This window comes from Marmota marmota, unplaced genomic scaffold, assembly GCF_001458135.2.
Source record: "Marmota marmota marmota unplaced genomic scaffold, marMar, whole genome shotgun sequence".
Lineage (NCBI taxonomy): Eukaryota > Metazoa > Chordata > Mammalia > Rodentia > Sciuridae > Marmota > Marmota marmota.
The window spans coordinates 5,168,306-5,189,185 of record NW_025999944.1 but is presented as its reverse complement, the minus strand read 5'-3'; the positions used below and the strand labels follow the sequence as shown (position 1 = coordinate 5,189,185).

Sequence of the window (20,880 nt, the reverse complement as noted above, 5' to 3'; positions counted from 1 at the left end):
CGATCTTGGACTTCCAGCCTCAGAACGGTGAGAAGATCAGTTTTGCTGTTAACCCCCCTCAGCCGTGCTGTTTTGTCTAGCAGGCTGCGCTGACTGGTACACGTGGGGGCTGATGTTATTTAAGTTGTGACCCTGCAGCTGTCAGGTCAGTACTTCGATCCCTGGTTTTCGCCTTCCTTCTAGATCCCATCTGGATCCCAGGCACAGGCCTTTCGAGGCCATCTGGCCTGAGGTGCTCCTGCTGCTGCTGCAGAAGTCAGGGCTCAGTCACTCAGGCCTGGAGTCACAGGGGTCGGAGCAGGGAGAGATGCGTGACTGGAGTCTCGTGGACGTAGAGCGTCTCTGCTCCTTGAGCACGTACTTGGCAGGTGTCTAGCTGAGGCGTCTGCTCAGCCCTTGGAAGATGCAGAGCAGCAGGCGCGGTGAGGTCCTGGGATGTTCATCATGAGGCGAAGGACCCCGGAGTCTGAAGCCATCACCTGCTGTCGTGGAAGGAAGGCCGAGTGTGAAAGGCTGGTGGGAGGGTCCAGGGGGTTATAGGAGCTGAGGGGAGCAGTCTGTTGCAGCTGAGGAACTGAGGAGTTTCAGGAAGAGCCTGGACTTTGTTGCAGTGAGCATTCACTTTAGGAAGGCTAGGGGATGGCTCGGCGTGGTGAGGGCTGGCTCCATGGCAGGCATTTGTGCCAAGAGGATAATGAGGACGTTAGCTGTTCTGCGGGGGCACAGGGTGGGTGAAGGGGAGGGAAATGGTGCAGATGGTGTTAGATGGTGGGGAAACTTGTTAACCTTGACCTTTTTAATTTTCCTTCCTCTTTAACCACCAGTACTGTCGTGATGTTCTGGTAAATTTACTCTTGGTGGTGGTGGTGGCGGAGGTGGTAAAACAACGTCCAAATGTGTAGCATTTGCCAACATCTGTGGTGCAGATACTCCCACTGTGGCCGATTTCAGAACTCGCAGTGGATTAACAAACAGCTCGTGGAATTCCTGAGCAGTTTCAGTTGGCCCTCGGAACTCAGGGCAAGCATGTGATTGCAAAGCCTGGGCTAGATCCCCAACGACACGCGGCTCCTGTACCTGTCTGCCCACGGCCTCTGCAGAGGACTGAGGAAGGGCCTTGGTGGCCTCACCTTCCTCCCCGTGAGATGCCAGTAGCCATGTTGACTGGCCCCTGGTGCCCCTCCCCACCCACAGAGGCCATTCCAGAGCCTGGACAGAACATGTGGTTTGGCACTGAGACATAAGTGATCAGTTGGATTCCCTCTCCTGGGAGCGTGAACAAAGGCACACCCAGCTAGGTCTCCCTACAGGGACAGAGGGTGGCCGGAAGCCACAGGAGAGTGGAGCAGAGTCTTGGGCAAAATGAAGTCACGCGGCTGTCGAAGCTACAGAAGGAGAACTGTAAGGACACTGAGCTGATGGCGGGAGGGGGCAGATGGGGCGAGAGACCCCGCAGCCCTCGGGAGGGGCTCCTCCCCAGGGCCACCTCTGTTCTGAGCTTTCCAGTTCCAGGTCTGAAAATCGCCCCTTTCCTGGGGTGACTCAGGGAGTCTCTGTCCCCTCGGGAGAAGCTCATGTGACTCTGAGCCCCTCACAGAGCTTGCCTTGAACACCGTGGCTCCCCTTGTCCATGGGGGTACAGTCCACAGCCCCCAGGAGGTCTGGAAACTCAGGACCAAGCCCTGGGTACCGTGTTTTACCACATGTGTGTGCGTGTGCATGTGTGTGCATGTACACACACATATACACACATACCGATAAAGTGTGATTTATACATTTGGCACAGTCTGCGATTAACCACAACTAATTACAAAATAGAGCAATTCTACTGTATCATAATGAAACTTATTCTGAACTTATGCATTGTTCATTTCTGGAATTTTCTTTATATTTATTCATTTATTTTTTTGGATGCCGGGGATTGAACCCCGGGGCACTCGACCACTGAGCCACATCCCCAGCCCTATTTTGTAGTTTTCTTAGAGGCAGCGGCTCACTGAGTTGCTTAGCGCCTCACAGTTGCAGAGGCTGGCTTTGAACTCTCGATCCTCCTGCCTCGGCCTCTGGAGCTGCTGGGATTACAGGTGTGGGCCACCGCCCCTGGCAAAGAATTTTCCACTTAATATTTTCAGACTGTGGTTTCCCTGAAATCTGGGAAGGTGAAGCTGCGGGTGAGGGGACGAGATATGGAGAATTTTCTTAAGAGGAGGGGACCATCCAGTGCTTCTGGCAGAGGTTCAGATATGCCCTGCCCTTTGTCTCTCTGCCCTCCCTCCCCGCGCTCCTCCCAAAGGCCGTGAGTATGTTTTCTCGTTCTCTTTCATCCCAGCATAGCTGGTTGGGAATCCGTGCTGTGTGTGAGTGTGTGTGTGTGTGAGTGTGTGTGTGTGTGTGTGTGTGTGTGAGTGTGTGTGTGTGTTGGGGGGTCATATTTTGTGGGCATTTACCATTGTAGGAAACCAAGACAAAATTGGAGCCGTGAGGAGCAGGGCAGGAAAATGAGTTCTTTATTTCTGCGGGGGGCCTGGTAAGGAGGGCCTGTGAGACGCCCTTTAGGGACTGCGCTGGTAGGAACGGCCATGGCCGGAGGCCTGGGCTATGCGGTCTGCACCCCGTCTGGTGTTCTCTCCACCCGCAGATTTGTGAATGATTAAATTGTTGGGAAGGGGAATGTCATGCTCGGCTGCTTTGACTGAGGCTAGTTGTGGGCATGGCGAAGCAGCTACTCTGGGAGTTAGTGGTCCCCAGGGACAGGCTGGCCACTTGGATCCTCGCTGTCAGTCAAGGGACACGGTGAGGGCGGGTTTGGAAGGAGGAAGCATTTTAGGGATCAGGTGGATACTGCTTGGAACCCTGTCCCTGTTTGGCATGTGACCTGCAGGTTGCTTCTTTGAAAAACTAGATTTTTCAACTATCTTGAAGGAAGTTGCCAAGAGGATTTTGCACTTTTGGTTTAAGGAATAAACCACTTTTAGAATATAATGAAAGCTATGGAAAGCTATCTTTCCACAAAAAAATCATGAACATGTCGGTAGGTGTCACTTCTCATGCGATTTTAGGAAACTCTGGGGACTAATGGAACACTCTGGAATTAGTTGATACCTGGGATTTTTTTGTGTTCTTAGAATTCTGTGACTTTGGATCCTGGAAGGATAGTCAACAGGCTCCATTCCTTTCTCCATAAGAGACGCTTCCATCCTTCCAGCCCTGCAAGGGAGGCTCGTCTGTGTCCTCAGAGACTCCCGACCTCTTGGAGGGTGCGTCCTAAGTGGGAAGATTCAGACAGCAAATTAAAAGTGTATGTAACATGTCAGCAAAAAGGACCGTGAAAATACTCGTCAGCTATGGTGAGGCTGTGGAGAGCGATGGGTGTCAGAGACCCCTGGTGACAGCCCTGGGAATCTGGAGGTGGAATGTTCTAGTCGGCGGGCTTGGCCTGTTAGGGCACAGTGAGAATCTGGAGGGGGGGGGGGAGAAGAGGTGGAAGGGGAGGGACTGGCAGAGTTGAGGTGATGGCAGTTTTGCGTCACTGGAGAAAACAGTTGGGTATCCTGGGATGACATGGAATAGCAGTGGTCATTCAGCAAGCCATCCATTCATTTGATAAGCTCGATCCTTAGCCACCAAGTGCAAGATAGTGAGCTGGTCATTTAAGAATGTGGTCTTCCAGCCTGGAGCCTGGTTGTGCACCTGGACAGATTTCTAGAGGGAAGGAGTCCGAGCCCTCACCAAGACCAGCCTCCAGGGCACCGGGCCCAGGCCTCTCTGTTCTGTTTTGTTTCAGAAACTCCCCCGGGGATTCTGATATACAGTTGCTGGACCTGCTCTTAGGAGTCCATTGGATATAAGATATCCTGACTTTCAGGGAGCTTAAGTGGAACAGAGGGGAGAGGAGGAAGCCGGAGTTACTTTGTGCACACAGAGAATACCCAGTGTTTCATAAGACGAGCACAAATAATGTCAATCAGGTTTCAGAGAAGGAAGTGGGTACTTTCCACTGGAAAGGTCAGGGAAGGTCCCCAAGGATCACCCCAAGGTCCCCCCCAGTGGCATCACCCATGAAGAGGGCTGATATTAGAACCTGCCACAGGGTTGTAAGGACAGATGCCTGGGGGCATTCCAGACACAGCCTGGCACTCAGGTAGCAAGTGCTCAATAAAACGTGTGTCGTCATCCGAGTTGGGCTCTAAAGAATGGTTATCGTTCCTGAAATACAAAGTGCTGTCTGTCATTTATCACGCAGTAAAGATTTTAAATGAAGCTTCCATGTAAAGACCCATTCAAATGTAATAGCTAGGTATTAAGAAATAACTAGTCTCTTAGCTTTATGAAGTCTTCATTGACAAGAGGATCAAGGTTTTCCAAATCTAAGTCCATCTGTGTGTAACCTTGTCCAGGGGACGTTTTGTTCCTGACCTGGGTGGGTGTTTAGTCCCACAGATTCGGAATTTCGTTCTATTTATTTTTTCAGTTATTGGACCAGCTTTTAAGGACCCACTGTGGGCGGAGCAATTGGCAAGTTTTGTGCTGAGACCTGAGGAGCTTAAGTGCTGGTGGGGGATCTAAGAAGCACAGAGGAGAGTCAGATTAGGTTGAGTCTTCATCATGGAGGTGCCGCCTAGGAAGAAGACTGGCTATGCCCCTGCTCACCACATCTGGATCCCATTGCAGTTGGAAAGTGTTTTGAAAGGAAATCTCCAGATGTGCCATGTGACTGTGCCCGATGCCTTGCGCGTAATGAGAGTGTCTGCCTGACTTTGTTTAGGTCAGGACTCGCCAGCAACCGTTTTGAAAACCCCTTTGGGGGAAGCCGGAGAAAGGAAGTCCAGTGTGATCTGGGGGGGGGGGGGGGGGCTGACACCACCCTCTGTCCTCTTCAGCCGCCCAGATATGCCCGGGATAGTTCAGACATTAGGGTTTGGTTTTGTTCAATTGACCCCTGAAGTTTGACTTCCAAAACCCTGAATGAGGATGGATCTGCTCTTGAGGAACATTTTCTCTGGTGGATTAAAGGGTGATTTCTTGATTCCCAGAAAAAGGCCCAGTCGATTTGTGCCTGAGCCTTGGGGCTTGCCCACAGTGGCGGTGGGTGGGCGAGTTGTGAAAGGTCCCCTGCCTGGGCCCTGGAGGAGTGCAGGGCTGTGGGTGGGAATGAAAGAGGAAAGTTAAACCCCAGGGCTCAGTGGGAGCCTAATCAAGAAAGAAGTTTCCTGTGGATCAGGCCCAGACCCACAGGGCTGGCGGGGCTGGCGGGCGGGGGAGGCCTTTGTGTTTCCGGCCTGAAGTGAACTGGTAATGTGGGCAGCCAGGACGGGCGCAGTCCCCTCCCCAGGGTCTCTGGTGGCCCAGGCTCTCCTCACCTAGACAGTTTTGTTTCACTCCAGCCAGGAGCCGCCTGAAAACAGGCATGAACGGAGCAAAACAAAGCTGTGATCTCCAGCCCCAGCCCCCTCTGGCTGGTGAAGTTATTTGTGACTGTCCCTTGGCATCTGTCAGTGCCTCTGTTCTGAAGGTTTTCAGAGAGACGCGAGAAACTGGAGACTCTCTTCCTTGACTCCTTTTCCTCTAGTTTGGGGGTCTGGAGTGTCCCTTTCTCACATCAGGACTCAATTAGCGGCGTCTCTGGGGAAGGATAAACTTTCTCTGTGCATACCTCCTGCACCCCAAGGAGAAGCAGCCGTGCGCATTGAATGCCCATCCCGAATTGCAGTTACTCTAGTCCTGACATCACGGACACGTTTATTCTGGAAAATGACTGCAGTGAAGCCAGAAATTTCCTGCTTCCCTCTGCGACTGAGGCAAAGCTGGGTGGGGGTGCTGTAGCTGGGAAGGGACCCCGGGGCCTCACACGTGGTAAGCACCTGTCCTACCTCTGAGCTTTGCCCAAAGCAGTCTCTGGACGGTTCGGAAAGGGTGGAGAGGCTGAGCGTGAGCAGCAAACCAGCTGCAGGATCTCTTCTCTCCCACCTGCCCCTCAGCCTTGAGGGAACTGATTCTTCGCTGGGCTTGTCCCTCTTTTGACATGGACCTTGGGTATTCTGCTCTCTTTCTCAGTTTGGCGTACACAGGGCATAGAAAGATAGGCCGGGATCCCATGTCGGGTGTGGGGTGGCATCAGGGCAGGGGCTCCAGGGCATGTGAGTGGGGGTTTCCATCTGTGAGCATCTCTGATGGAGGGGACTGGCATTTTCACACCTGAACGTAGGTTGTGTCCAGTCCAGGACAGAAGTTCCTGCTCGTCCTCAGTTTCCCTTTCTGCCGTTTCAGTTACCCATAGTCAACCATGGTCTTAAAATATGGAGTGGAAAGAAAACTCCATAAATAAATAAATAATGATAATACTGCTTTAATAAGTAACAATAGTAACAATAATTTTAAATTACTTGCCCCTCTGTGTAGGGTGATGAAATCTTGTGCATTCCACTTCATCCTGTCTGGGAGGTGAGTCATCCCTTTGTCCAGTGGGTCCACACCGTATATGGTACCCTCCTGTTAGCTAGTCAGTAGTCCTTCTTAGTTATCAGATTTACAGTTTCCGGATCACAGCACTTTGTTCAAGGATCCTTATTTGTGTTCATTGCTCTAAAACACAAGAATAGTGATACTGGCAATTCAGATATGCCAGACAAAAGCCATGAAGTACTTCCTTGAAGTGAAAAATTGAAAGTGCTTGATATTTCTATAGAATTTGGTACTACTTTCAGTTCCGAAACTACATCCATTGGGGATCCTGAAATATATCCTAAGGGGGACTTTTCAGCACCAACTTTCATGTCATTGTTTATCTCTTCAATGTGCATATGGATGACATGCATCTCTGATTACGGTCTGCATGAACAGACTGTAGGATTCTGTCACTAGCAACTAGCCACTTCACCCTCCATGTCCCCGGCCTTCTGTGCTTTCTCAATATGAAACCTGATGGGGGAACAGTGTGCTGGGTTGTGACTTATGTTGCAAACCCTGTGTGTCACAGGTAAAGGCACAGAAGGAGGACCAGGGTTGGTGTTCCTACCCAACTTTGTTTTTTGTTTGCAGTGGTCATTTTCACACCTGAACATAGGTTGTGGTATCAGTTTCCTTCCTCCAGTAGCAAGTTGTGAACTAGGATGAAAGACTTCACATCAGCTTGGCGGGGTATACAGTTGGCGCTGTGTGTGCGGTTTCTGTATCCAAGTATTCAGCCAACGGCAGCTGGCCAATGTGGTTAGGCCTGCCATAGTTGCGTCTGTACTGAACATGAACAGACTTTTTGGGGTCATTATTCCCTTAACAATACAATTATTGATGTACATTTCTACTGTACAAGGTATTTTAAATGACCTGGATGATTTAAAGGATACAGGATGTTCACGGGTTATATGCAAAAAGTGAGAGATTTGAGCATCCTTACATTTTGATACCCTCAGGGTCCTGGAACCCATTCCCCATGGGTGACTTTCCCCCTGTGTTAGCAGAGGAGCCTCTTGAAGAACACAGCCTGACCTGTGACTAGGGAGTGGGAAAGACAGTCATCAAGCGGGGAATCCTGGCCTCTCTTTGGGAGAGGGAGTCATCCTGTCCACCACCGGGATATGGTTATACAGACCAGGGAATAGCCTCTCAAATAGCTCGGCTGACTCTTTGTGTGTCTTTGAAAAGCGTGGGGGAATTGGGTGACCACTTTGATTTCAGCTTTAAAACGTGGATAAAGTAGAGTGACCCTGCCGTCTACACACTCCGTGGGAACAGAGCTCCTTTGAGCTAAACAGCCTCCCTCCTTTTGTCCCCTGTCCTGGATCCTGGAAGGTTGGGGCAAGAAGAGAGCAGTGCTTCAAGTACAGGAATCCCTTCCTCCATGCCTGGGTGCCCCAGCACCCAGCCCATTTATCACCAGGTGCAGAGTCAGGGCTCCATGGCGACCTGTATGCTGTGTGATGGCGTCATTGTGAAGGAGGAACAGCACCCCTGGGCAGGGCAGTGCAGGAGAGAAGAACTGTTCACCAGGAGGGCAGTGGACATTTGCAACCTACTCAGTCTCTGGCCTTGATGGTGTTTCTGGTAACACATGTCTGGCTACAAACATGCGTCCCTGAAACACTTTTTTTTAAAAACCAAAAAAAAAACCCATTTATTTCTGCAGTGTAGTGTGTTTGTAAAGAATGTACATAATCGAAAGTGACAGCTGCTTTGATATTCCTTCCTCCGATTTGGATAGAGAAAAAGGTCATTGAAACTTTTCTATTAGGTAATTAAAAATAGTCCATCCTAGGTTTTTTGGTTTTTTTTCCCCTTAATCTTTTTAAACTCTGGAAATAGGCACTCAATTTCATATCATTGGAAGTGGATTTTGACAACTATCTTGTTTGTGCAAGTAACTCTGTTGATCTCTGCTGCCTTATTGTTGAACACCTTAAAAAGGAGAATTTGATGTTAGAGGTTTGAGTGAGTCTAGTTTACTGCATTTGCTGCTCCTGGGACTTCCGCAGTGTGATGAGCTTCTAAGAGAGTTCAAGGTTCTTCTTTATGTGCCATCTGATGACATCTGGAATGCTAGACCCAGGCCCACAGTATCATCCTTCAGTGCCGTGATTGGGTTTTGGGAGCTGTAACCACATCATTAGCCTTATAAGGTGAAGGCATGGCTAGAGGAAGTGGGTCACTGGGGGTGTGCCCTTGGGGATTATATTTTGTCCCTGGATCCTCCTTCCTCTTGCTTCTCATCTGCCACATGAGAAGGCTTTCCTGCGCCACGCCCTTCCACCAGGATGTTTCACCTGGCCTCAGGGCCAGAGCCATAGAGTCAGCTGATCCTAGGCTGAACCTCAAAAGCCATGAGCTCAAAATAAACTTTTCTTCCTCTAAGTTGTTCTGAACAGGTATTTTGGTCTTAGGAACGGGAAGCTGACGAACACCGAGAGTCGGTACTGGGAGGGGACCATTGCTGTGATATACCTGACCATGTGGTGCGGAAGCCTTTGGCACTGGTTTGCTGGGGGAGTTTGGAAGAGTTTGGAGACGCCTTAGAATGTGATCAGCAGAGTTTAATGGGCAGTGCTGGTGGGAACTCAGAACACCAACGATCCGGGAGGAATGTGGCAGTCAAGACTGTGTTCACGGGGGTCTGGACAGGAACAAGCCCTCCTGGGAATTGGCCTAGCATCCACATGTGTTCCATACTGGCAAAGAACTTGTCTACATTTTGTCCATGTCCTGAGATTTTTCTGTGAGGCTGAATTTAAAAGCGATGGACTCTTTAATCTGATGGGGAACATTTCCAGGCAGAATAGCATTCGGGCAGTGGCGTGGGTATTGCTGGCCCTGAAGCCAGGTTTACTGTGGGAATCAGGAGCAGAAAGCACACGGGAAAGTTTTGAAAAACTTGTAGTGTGGCTAGAAAATGACATGTAAAACTGGGGCCCGTAAGGTATGTTTGCTGCAGAGATCACCACCCTAAGGAGAAGCAGAGAGACGGTAGGGGGCCCTCAGGAATCAGCAGACCACACCCTAGGCGGGCTCCTGGCTGTAAAAGTGAAAACTCATTTGAGAGACCTTGGGGTGCCCTGCTGGAAAGTCGTTTAATCGGGGGATTTGGTTCATTGTGCTCGGCTGCTCAGGCATTCAGAGGCCACCGCTGCCAAGGTCCCCAAAGAGGCCCAAGCTGGTGGCAGACCTTGGCATCACCCACGTGGTGCTGAGTTGGCAAGAATACAGGATGCTGGAGTTAGGGGGTCATGGGCTTCCACCGGGTTTTCCAAGGAAAGCCTGGGAAGCCGGCGGGATGTAGCAGGGCCACGATCCCCGTGGGCACCTCCTGGGAGGGCGGAGCCTGAACTGTTAAGAATGAAGCCAAAGCTGGGACGGAGACCCCAGGAATTGGGAGACCCCAGGATGTGGGGCGTGTGCTGAGGAAGGCTGCTGCCTGTGGACAGAGTCGGCCTGAGAGGCCACGTAGGCTGCCCCTGGTGAGGTCAGAGTGGCAGGCCGTCCAAGCCCCTTGGGAATCCCATCCGAGCACCATAGGCCCTAGGTGCTGGACAACTTGTTTGCCCAGCTGGTTTTGGTCCCATCTCTTTCTTTTAATACCCTTATTTCTCCCTTGCAGAATTCTTTGCTCTGCGCCATTGTCCATTGGCCATAGGTGATTTGTTCTTGGTCCTAACAGGGCCTTACCACGTCTCAGAGGAGCCTTTGGACTTGGGCTCAGGGGCATGCTGCGTTGTTCAGGCCGTGGGGGCTCTTGCAGAGGGACTGAATGCATTTTCCATTGTGAGACGGACATGAGCTTTTGGAGGCAGGGGCAGAATGTTCTGGTTTGGATCTGAGGTGTCTCCTGAAAGCTTATGTGACCGGCAACACAGGAGAATAGAGGGAGAATGGTTAGATCATGGGAGCTGTGGCCTCGTCGGTGGATTAGTCATTGGATGTCTTGATAATTGAATGGTCTGCCGGGTGGTAACTGCGGGCAGGTGGGATTTTATCTTGTCCATACCCAGCCCCCTTCCCAGCTACCATGCAGCTGAGCTGCCTTCCTTTGCCCCCCCCCCTCCCCCCATGATGGTCTGCTTGACCTCTGGCCCAGGGCAGTGGTCCACTGACCACGGACTGAATCTCTGGAACCGGGAGCCAAAAGTAACTTTTCCTCCTATGAGTTGTTGAGTTTTCTGGTCACGGTGACAGAATGTTGACTAACACAGAGAGCCAGTTTTCGAGGTGTATCCCTTGGCATTAATCCGACATCGGATCCCATAATGAGGAAAAATGTTTTTAGACGTTCTCTTTCAGCACACGTGGTTTCACCACCTAGGAAGACTCAGGGGCGTTCTCAGCAGCCCATCTCTGACGTTTGCAGTCTCGGTCTTGTAGCCACCGTGACCACAGATTCTCTTATGTCCAAAATGCTTAAGCCCAGAGGGTTTCTTGTTTAAGATTTTGAATTTTTGGATTAGGGGTACTCAAGCTGTGCTAATGTTTTTTGTTTTTGTTTTTATTTTTTTGGTACCTGCGATTGGTACCTGAGATTGAACCCGGGGCACTCAAACACTGAGCCACATCCCCAGCCCTATTTCGTATTTTATTTAGAGACAGGGTCTCACTGAGTTGCTTAGCACCTCGCCAGTGCTGAGGCTGGTTTTGAATTCCCGATCCTCCTGCCTCAGCCTCCCCAGTGGCTGGGATTATAGGTGTACACCATAGCGCCCGGCGTGTGCTAATGTTATACTTCTTTGTTATAATTGCTTTCTGGAGAAATAGTGCTACTTTTCCCGTTACATAAAGGAATAGGCTTAAATAAATTTATTTCAAATAAATCTGAACTACATACATTAGAAGGTCAGTGTGTTAATTTAAGAGGATATAGGCAAATGTATTGCAGATGGTATACAGTAGAACCAGCATCATGGGAGTGGCACATGGACAGATGGGTCCTGGGAGGACCTGACCTAGACAGTTAGCATCTCCGGAACTTGTGACAGTGGACTTGGTGGTTTCCTTTTCTGTGACAGTGATACTGTTTGTGACTTGATGACCGGGACTCTCACGCCTCTGTTGACAGGAATGGAGGGTAGGCATCCGCAGCTTGGTGTCATGCAGGCTGATTGTCATGAGGCTGCTTTGCAGGGCAGGTGGTGGCTGCAGACAGAATGGTGGTGGCTGCAGAGCGTGCCCTGGCCTGCTGACCCAGGTGCGTGCGGCCAGGGCCCCTGTGTGCCCATGGTGCTGTTCAGCACGGCCCGGCCTCCGCAGTGCCTCCCTGTGAAGTTTGAGCTGCCAGGATCCAGGGAAGGCTGGGTTGGTCCAAGGGGGTGTCACTGATCCAACCTGAGTGGTGGCTCTGGTGACAATCCTTGTTCCTCACTGGCAGATCTTTTATTCCTTCCACGGTGGCAGTGCTGAAGGTCCTCTGGGAGGTCATGAAGGCTGGCACTGGCCAAGAGATTTCTGTGAAAAGATGTGGGTGGCAAGGCCTCGAAGCCTGGGTGACCGCAGTAATGGTCATTTTTATCACAACTCAGGCATGTGGGTTCAAAAATCCAAAGAGTCCTACAAGGCTAACGGTGTTTTCTTTCCCCTCCATCTCACCCAAGGCTACCTCACACCCCTGTGCCCCCTTTCTAAATCGGCTTTCGCATAGATGATTCTACACATGCTTATCTTGCTGTCTCTTTCTTGATGCATCAGTTTTAGCTAGCAGTCTGTTTTCTGTGGCTGTAACAGAATACCTGAGATTAGGGAATGTATGAAGAACAGATTATTTCTTTACTTTTTCTTCTTTCTTTTTTGGGGGGATTGAACCCAGGAATGCTTGACCCCTGAGTCACATCCCCAGCCCTATTTATTTGTTTGTTTTTGACACAGGGTCTTGCTAAATTGCTGAAGCTGGTCGTAAACTTTCAGTCCTCCTGCCTCAGCCTCTCAGGTCACTGGGATTACAGGTGCGCTCCACCACGCCGAGCCAGGGATTATTTCTTATTGTCCTAGAGGCCGGGAAGTCTTAAGAGTGAGGTGCTAGTGCCTGGCAGGGCCTCTGTGCTGCATTATCCCGTGGCAGAAGGTAAAGGGCAAAGGGCGAGAGCAAGAACGCAGAAACCCTCTTGCAGTGCTGGGCCCACTCCTGTGTCAAGTCAGTCCATTCGTGAGGCTGCCCCCCACCTGGTAGGCCCCTCCTGTTAGGCCCCCAGTTTCCAGCCACCGCAGGTGTTACTTCCCTTATCTGTTGGTGGTGGGCATTCGCTCTTTCACGAGTCCGTTTCTGCTCCTTGTGTTCATAGATGGTTTGTTAAGTTCACCTTCAGTGTTCACACTGCTGTTACTATTCAGATAGTCTCAGCTGAATGAAATGTGGATTCCAACTCCATTCCCTCCTGGTACACACCTTTCTTCCTGGAGTTAGTAATTGCTTCATTTCCATGTCCTCCAAACAGCCCGTCAGATAACCTGTCAATTGCAGGTTTTTTCTTTAAATCCCTCTCTTGGAGCATTATCTGTTATTTTCTGTCCAGCATGGTGGTTCCTTCTATCTGGCCAAGGCTGTCATCTGAGGCCTCCTGTCCCCATTACCTTGGGACCTCCCTGTGCCTGTGTCCAGTGTTGGATTCTGTCTTTCTCCTGTTGGTTTACTCCCTGTTTCTTCTGGATCGCGTCCTGCCATAACTTCTTGAGGAGAGGTCATGTCTGGAAATGCCTTGATTCCACTTTTCCGCTTGGTTGACGGTTGGTTGACTGGGTGTAGGACTCTGGGTTGGAAAGGATGTCCCTGCACAATGGTGTACGCAGTGTCTACTGTCTTCTCGCGTCCGTGTTTTATTTTGAGATGTCCACAGTCACTGTTGACCGTCTCCTTTAAATGAGACTTGGGTTTCCTTTCTGGGAGGATCTAGAATCTTCCCTTCATGTCTCTGTTCTGCGACTTCACAGTGGCATGCCTTGGCGTGAGTCACCTTTCAGTCATTTCTGCTAGACGTCCCATTGTCTGTGGAAAGTATGTTTCTTGCTTGGAAATCTCCTTGTGTCATTATTAGGATACTTCCTTCTTCGCCATTCCGTGTGTTCTTTCTTTCTGAAATCTCCAGTGGTGTTGGACTTTTTGGATTGACCCTTCAAATTTTCTTCATCTCTTTTCCTACTGTCCACTTGGTTTTATAGATATGGTGTTCCATCTTGTTTCTCGGGGGATATCACTGATTGTAGGTCTTTTTCTTAGTACTTTTTTAGTTTTTCTTCTGACTCTTGGCACTCTCTTCCCTTTCCCCCCTCCCTCCATCCCTTCCTTCTGTTAGGCTATAGAAGAATGTTCTATCCGCTGCTTGTCTTATGTAGGGATGAGGAACTGAAGGCCGGTTGGTGCTCTCTGTGAGGCTGGGTGTGCTGTGAGTGGTGGGTTTCACTCTGAATTGGCTTTTTCCCCTGTTTTTCTTTTGACTCTTTCAGTTGCCCTCATCTGTAGCCTTTTCTTTGGGGCAAGTCCAATCCTCCAGGTTCACATGGAGGCAGAACTAGCCTGCAGCCTGGACGCTTGACTTCAGTGGGAAGAGGCAGGGCCACAGCCCCTTTTAACACACGCCCCTGTTTGTCCTGTTTCTGTGGTGTTCCCGAGACTGGAGAGTCTCCTGTTCCATTTGTACAGAGGATGCTCTTCATGTCTCCTGTGAGGGTGCAGGAGGGATCATTGTCAGGACTTACAGAGGAGTGGGGAATGTTGTCCTTGGTTACACTGTCTCTCATGGCTCCCCATTTCCTGGCAGCCTGCCCCTCTCTCCTCTTCATAACAGAGTCAGTCTCCCCACATGGCTTGCTTTCTTCATTCTTTTTTTTTGGGGGGGGGGGTACTAGGGATTGAACCCAGGGGCACTCAACCACTGAGCCACATCCCCAGCCCTGTTTTGTATTTATTTAGAGACAAGGTCTCACTGAGTTGCTTAGTGTCTTGCCATTGCTGAGGCTGGCTTTGAACTCGCCATCCTCCTGCCTCAGCCTCCTGAGCCTCTGGGATTTCAGCCATGAGCCACCACATCTGGCCTCCACAGTTTACTTTTTGAAACCTGCACTACTGTTAGGTCTTTAGCTTATCCACTCTTTTTGAGATTTCATGTTGAAATCCTCTTCTTTCTAAAGGAATGTTTCTGAGACGCGATGTTACTGGATTAAAGAGTAAGAATGTTCCAGACATCAGATCTGGATGGAAGCTTTTCAAAGCTTTGGCCACTCTTGCCACATCTTACATTCTGGTTGCTCCACCTTGGTCATCGTGGCTGTTAGCCGAGGGCTACTCGAGGGCTTCGCTGACACTCTGCGTGCCTTCCCTCCTGGTCCTCGCAGCAGCCCTGCGAGGAACGCACAGTGGTGGCTAAGACAAGTGGCATCTGCCCAGGATCCCAGAGCTAGCGGGTGTCAGAGCTGGGATTCACATCCAGACCCACCTGATGTGGGTCACCCTGGTCCTATCACTGCCCATGCCGTGGCCACCCTTAGTCTGCTTTCCAGGGCTCTTTCTCATGGTCTCCGGGGAGAAGCAGCCCTGTCCTCTCTCCCTCCCTCAGAGAGCAGAGAGAGCTGGCTCCCCGCTGTCCCTCGCTCTTTCTGAGGACACGCTGTGTTCCTGCGGGTCCACTCTGCACCATTACCGATCGGGAGTGAGCACTACGAGGCCCTAGCACAGGGATCGTGCTTCGGTTCGGATTCTAGGGTGGAGACAGATTTTTCCTTCTCTGAATAATCCCAGTATTATTTCAGAGGAGATGGGAGAGGCTCACCGCAGCCTCAGGTCTCAGCCCTATCACTGTGACTAGTTCCCCAGCCTCCAAACAGTAACTTAACTTGGTGGGTCGTATGTTTAACTCACATGGGGGACATGGTAGCTCTCTTAGGGGACAGGTGGCTGAGTCTGCACCTGTCTCAGGCAGTTCCTTATTTTCTCAGTGTAAATAAAGGCGTGATGTGCCCTGTCTCCAGCTAATGAAGAGGATCTCCCCATCTGCCTGTTCAGATCAGACGAAGCCCAGGAACCCTAGTGGTCGCCGTGACGCAGAGCTGGTGCTCGTTGGAATGCAGTCCTTCTCCCTAATTTTCCTTTCTTCCACCTGATTCTGGCGCTCAGCAGAGGCCCTGGCTTCCCTGGGACCTGCTTATCTTAGCCGGCACGCGGCTCCTGACAGCTAAGGAGGCATCAGGGAAGGCTGGGGTCACCAGGGTCGCCTGGCTGGGAAATGCGTATTCCCACCGACAGGAAGGAGAAGCTGTAAGGAGATTGGCTAACAAGTGCCGTCCACACTGGGCGTCCTTGTCACCTCCCTGCCTGGCACTGGGCTCTCTGTGTGGCTCACTCTGGTGGCCTCTCCCCCTGCCCGGGTGCTTCTTGCTCTGGGTTTCCATTGGTAGCGCTGGAACCCGGGAGTTGGTTACTCAGTGGGTCCTTCCTCCACCAGCAGCTACCATGGGCCAAGATTCTGGGTCTTAGGCCTTTGAACAAAGTGGATGTGCCGAAATGTTTCATGACAAGAAAATGAACAAAGGAAGGACTTCCAGTACAGATAACAAAGAGGCTAAAAAAAAAAAAAAAAGACCTAAGGATGAAAGAGAAGAGTGGGTTGCTTTTGCCGGGCACCATGGCGCATGCCTGTTGGCCAGGAGGCTGAGGCAGGAGGATCACGAATTCAAAGCCAGCCTCAGCAACTTAGCAAGGCCCTAAGCAACTTAAGTAAAATACATAAAATGCAAAAAAGGGCTGGGGATATGGCCAAAAAAAGAAAACTGTTAGGAGTACAAATTTCTGGGGTCCATGTTAAGGGGATTTAGTCCCCTTTGGGTAGACGATTGTTTAGATTTGTCAGAATCTTTCTTTCTGAGGTTAAATTTCCATTAGGTACTGAGGCCCTGAACCTCTCAGATGAAGTGTTGGATTCGTGTCCTGTCAAACAGAGGCCCATCATATCTGAAGCTCCGTGTCCATCCTGTTACCTGCCCTTCCTCAGCATTATTGTGTACAGCATGTGTCCCCTTCCAACTTTTTGAGTGTCCTTTCCTGCTCTCCAGGAACTGACATACGCAAGGCTGCACTCGGTTACTGTTTGGTGAGGGAATGATCGAGGCCTGCTCACCTTTAGCGCTTTCCACGTTTCCCACATTCCTACTGTATCCCTGAGTTCTTCGTGTTCTTTGTGATAGTCGTGTGTGCACAAATCCCTTTTCACCCTGGACATCTGTATAACCATAAGAAAAAGAGCAAGGACGTGTGCCACTTAGAATCCTCATTCCCTTGTAGTTTGAAAAGGTACAAATGAAGTCAGAACAAATCTGCTTTCAACTAAGGGAGACAAAGTTTCACTTACACTAGGTTGAGGGAAGCTGGACCGGGGCTTGCAGGGCCCAGCTGGAGGCTCTTCTTCATATAAATATGCATATGTGCTAGTCAGCTTTCTGTCACTGTGACAAAACACCTGACATAATCAACTTGTAAGGAGGAAATCCTTACATGATTTCACAGGTTTCAGTCCATTGGTTGGCTTTGTTGTTTCTGAGCCTGTGGCGAGGCAGAACATGATGGTGGGGAACATGTGGTAGAGCTAAGTTCCTACCTCAGGGTGGGTAGGTATCAAAGAGAGAGAAGAAGAGGCTGGGGTCCTAGGATCCCCTTCAAGGACACACACCAATGCCCTAACTTCCCACTAGGCCCACTGCATCCCAGGAGTCCACAGGCTGGAGACCAAGCCTTTAATACATGAGCCTTTGGAGACACTTTAGATCCAAACTATAGCAGTGCACATAAAGAAAAAGTCATGGTCTTTATTGTAACTACCCTGACTCTCTCCTCAGGCAACTGATGTTAAGAAGGTTGGTGTCCTGCAGTGTAACGATCAAAACCCCAGATGACCCAGTTAACGAATGGGCAAAGGACTTGAGCAGACATTTCATATGTCCTTGGCCAACCATCATATGGAAGGATGCTCAGCACCACTAATCGTGCGCAGATGGAAACTACCTGGGGTATCCCCTCACACCCACTGGAGTGGCTACTATCAACAAAAAACCAGGAAACAAGTGTTGGCAAGGATGTGGAGAGAAATCGGAGCCCCTGTACACTGTTGGTGGGAATATGAAGTGCTGCAGCCCTATGAAAACAGTATGGAGTCCCCACCAGGCTAAAAATAGCATTACCATGTGATGAAGCAGCTCTTCTTCCGGGTACATGAGAGTGAAATCTAGAGGAGATATTTGCACACCTGTGTTCATAGCAGCATTATTTACAGTCACCACTCACATGCCCATCAATGGATGGAGGAGCAAAATATAGTATCCTATATATAATGGATTATTATTCAGCTTTGAAAAAGGAAGGGAATTTATCTATCTATCTATCTATTTATTTATTTTTGGTACCAGGGATTGAACTCAAGGGCACTCGACCACTGAGCTACATTGCCAGTCCTATTTTGTATTTTTATTTAGAGGCAGGGTCTCACTGAGTTGCTTAGCACCTTGCTTTTGCTGAGGCTGGCTTTGAACTCGCGATCCTCCTGCCTCAGCCTCCCAAGCTGCTGGGATCACAGGTGTGCGCCGTCTCACCTGGCTAGGAAGGGAATTCTGATACATGCAGCAACACGGATGACCCTTGACAATGACATGTAAGTGAAGTAAGCCCATCACAAAGACAAATACCAGGTGATTCCACCTCCCTGAGGCACCTAGAGTGGGCAGATTCATGGGGAAAACGGAGGAAGGGTCGTTGTCAGGGGTTGGGGGGAGACGGGAACAGGAAGTGGATATTTCATGGGCACAGAAGTATAGTTTATAAGATGAAGAAAGTTCTGGAGATGGGATGCCCAGTAATGTGAACATACCTCACTACTCAGCTACACTTAAGAATGGTCCGACGGTGAATTTTATGTGTATTTACCACAATTAAAATTAAGGAAAACGTAAAATTTAGAAAGAGGGTAGCACGCATCGTCCACACCTGTCTCGGTGAGCGTGCAAGCCCACGGGGTGACCAGGCTGCTTTTTGCTTTCTGTCTGCCCTGAGGTTTTTTTTAAGGATCACATTGCATACATTACTCAGCAATCCCACCCACTCCCCGCCCCTTAGATCACTTAGTAGCATACCAGGGACATCTTTTCAGGTCAGTGACCAGGAGCCTGACTCACCTTCTCAGGAAGGGTGCTTACCCAGGCGTATGTGCACTGTGATAGATTCCATTTCCTTTTTCTGAGCCCTCAGGTTATTTCCAGTTTTGTTGCCAAACAAAGCTGCAATAAATGGCTTTTTTTTTTGCATTTCCTTAGATGCTCTGAATCTTCTGAGTTCCAAAAGTGTTTGCTAGGTCCGATTATTGCAGTTCACATGGACACCAGTGCCTTGTGACAGGCCTGCTGGTGACCTCCTCTCTGGGGCCAGGTACTGCACCTGCTCCTGAAGCAGCACTTGCTGTGATTTTTCATATTTGTGGTTATGAAGTTAAGTCTCTTTTTAGAATTATTAGTTGCAATCAGGAGCAGGGGTGCATGCCTGTAATTTCAGCAGCTCGGGAGGCTGAGGCCTGAAGATCACAACTTTTCAGCAATTTTAGTGAGGCCCTAAGCAACTTAGTGAGACCCTGTCTCAAAATAAAAAAAATATAAAAGGGCTGGGGATGTGGCTCAGTGGTAAATCGCCCCTGGGTTTAATCCGTGGTTTCCAAAAAAAAAAAAAAAAGAAAAAAAATCAGTTGCTTGCATTTTTTTTTGTGTATTAAGGGTGAGTCAAGAATCTGTTTTTCTTTTCTTCCCTCCTCCCACTTGGGTAAATAGCTAATTATGCCAGGGTTTTTCTCATTAAATTAAAATGCCATAATTATATGTATTTGGATACTTTTCTAGACTCTTGGATTCTGCTGTTTTTATTTTTTGTTTGTTTTCTATTTCTGTGGCAAGTGTTTAATTGTTTTGAATATACAGAAACTTTGTAGAAGTTTAATGTCTCTCAAAAGGAAAATTCCTTGCCTCCTTCCCTTTTCAAACTTTCTTGGCAGTTTGCAGATATTTTCTTTCCTTATGAACTTTTAAACAGTTTTGTTCAGTTATTTTAAAGAATCCGGTTGAGGTTCTGATCATCTTTCTATCTACCACATTTGAGCTGGTGTGTAGATGTGTTTGTGCAACTCAGGTTAAAGAAATCATCTGTGCTCATCGTTTTCAACCAAATAAGCAGTAGATCATGTTTTTCTCAAGGATTCTGAATACATAATTACTACAATGTGAACTTGAGGACATCTTTCTGTGCATTTGAACACATTTATTAAACAAAATGGAGCATTCTGTATACTAGAGCATATATTTTTCCACTTAGAATAAAATGATGGACATCTTATCAGTAACTCTAAAAAGGTTGTATCTGTAGGTCTAGAGCAGATAAGGACCCTCAGATAAGGGTGGAAAGTAGACAAGTCTGTTGTCTGGAGAGCCTGGGTTACATCTGGGAGGAAATCAGGATGGGCCTTGACGGAGGCTTCTGGAAGCGGCTGCTGTTCTGTTTCTTGGCCTGGGTGGAGGTTACCTGCCTCCGACCATTTCCTGTCACTCACCAGCTGCGAGCCTGTGATTCTGTCTCTGGGGCTTCCCTGTGCTGCTCATTCTGAAGTGCAAGGTGTGTTTCCAGAAGGCCCGTGCCAAGGTCAGGTCAACGTGTCCACTAAGTGCCGTCCTCCACTGCCTTCCCACCTGTGGGTGCTGCCATGCTTCAAATATCTCGCTGATTAATTCCCACTTTGCTGTATTGGTGATAATGGACATTTTTAAAAAATATTTTTTTAGTTGTTGATGGACCTTTATTTATTTTTACGCGGTGCTGAGGGTCGAGCCCAGTGCCTCACACATAAGAGGCAAGTGCTCTGCCACTCAGCCCCAGCCCCAGCCCCAGCCCCAGGCAATACACATTTTTAACACATCTGCGGGCATTTCTATTTCTTCTGTGATTGTGTTCTTAGCTCATTTTCCTCTTGAGTAAAAGCTTTTCTTTTTCCTCGTGATTGGTTTATCATCTTGTCACATTTTTCTGTCATTTCTCTTGTGATTGATTTTCCTGTCATTTGTGGCCTTTTGTCCTGTGGACATTTTCATCTTTATAGGTCCAGACCTTCAGTCTTTCTGTCCTTCAACCTGGCCATCAGCTAAGAAAAGTTAAAAACCATTGTTCTGTAGGTTTCTTTTTAAATTTGAGCACTTGTGTGATTTTTTTTTTAACATTAAAAACCTCATCCAGGGCTGGGGATGTGGCTCAAGCGGTGGCGCGCTCGCCTGGCACGCGTGCGGCCCAGGTTTGATCCTCAGCACGACATACAAACAAAGATGTTGTGTCCGCGGAAAACTAAATAATAAATATTAAAATTCTCTCTCTCTCTCTCTCTCTCTCTCTCTCTCTCTCTCTCTCTC

General features: G+C 49.2%; 1 protein-coding gene across 2 annotated transcripts in view; it reads left to right on the top strand.

Moving 5' to 3' along the window:
* Dock5 (dedicator of cytokinesis 5) overlaps positions 1-20,880 on the top strand; it is a 188,982-nt gene that overhangs the window by 18,473 nt on the left and 149,629 nt on the right. The window lies entirely within an intron of this gene.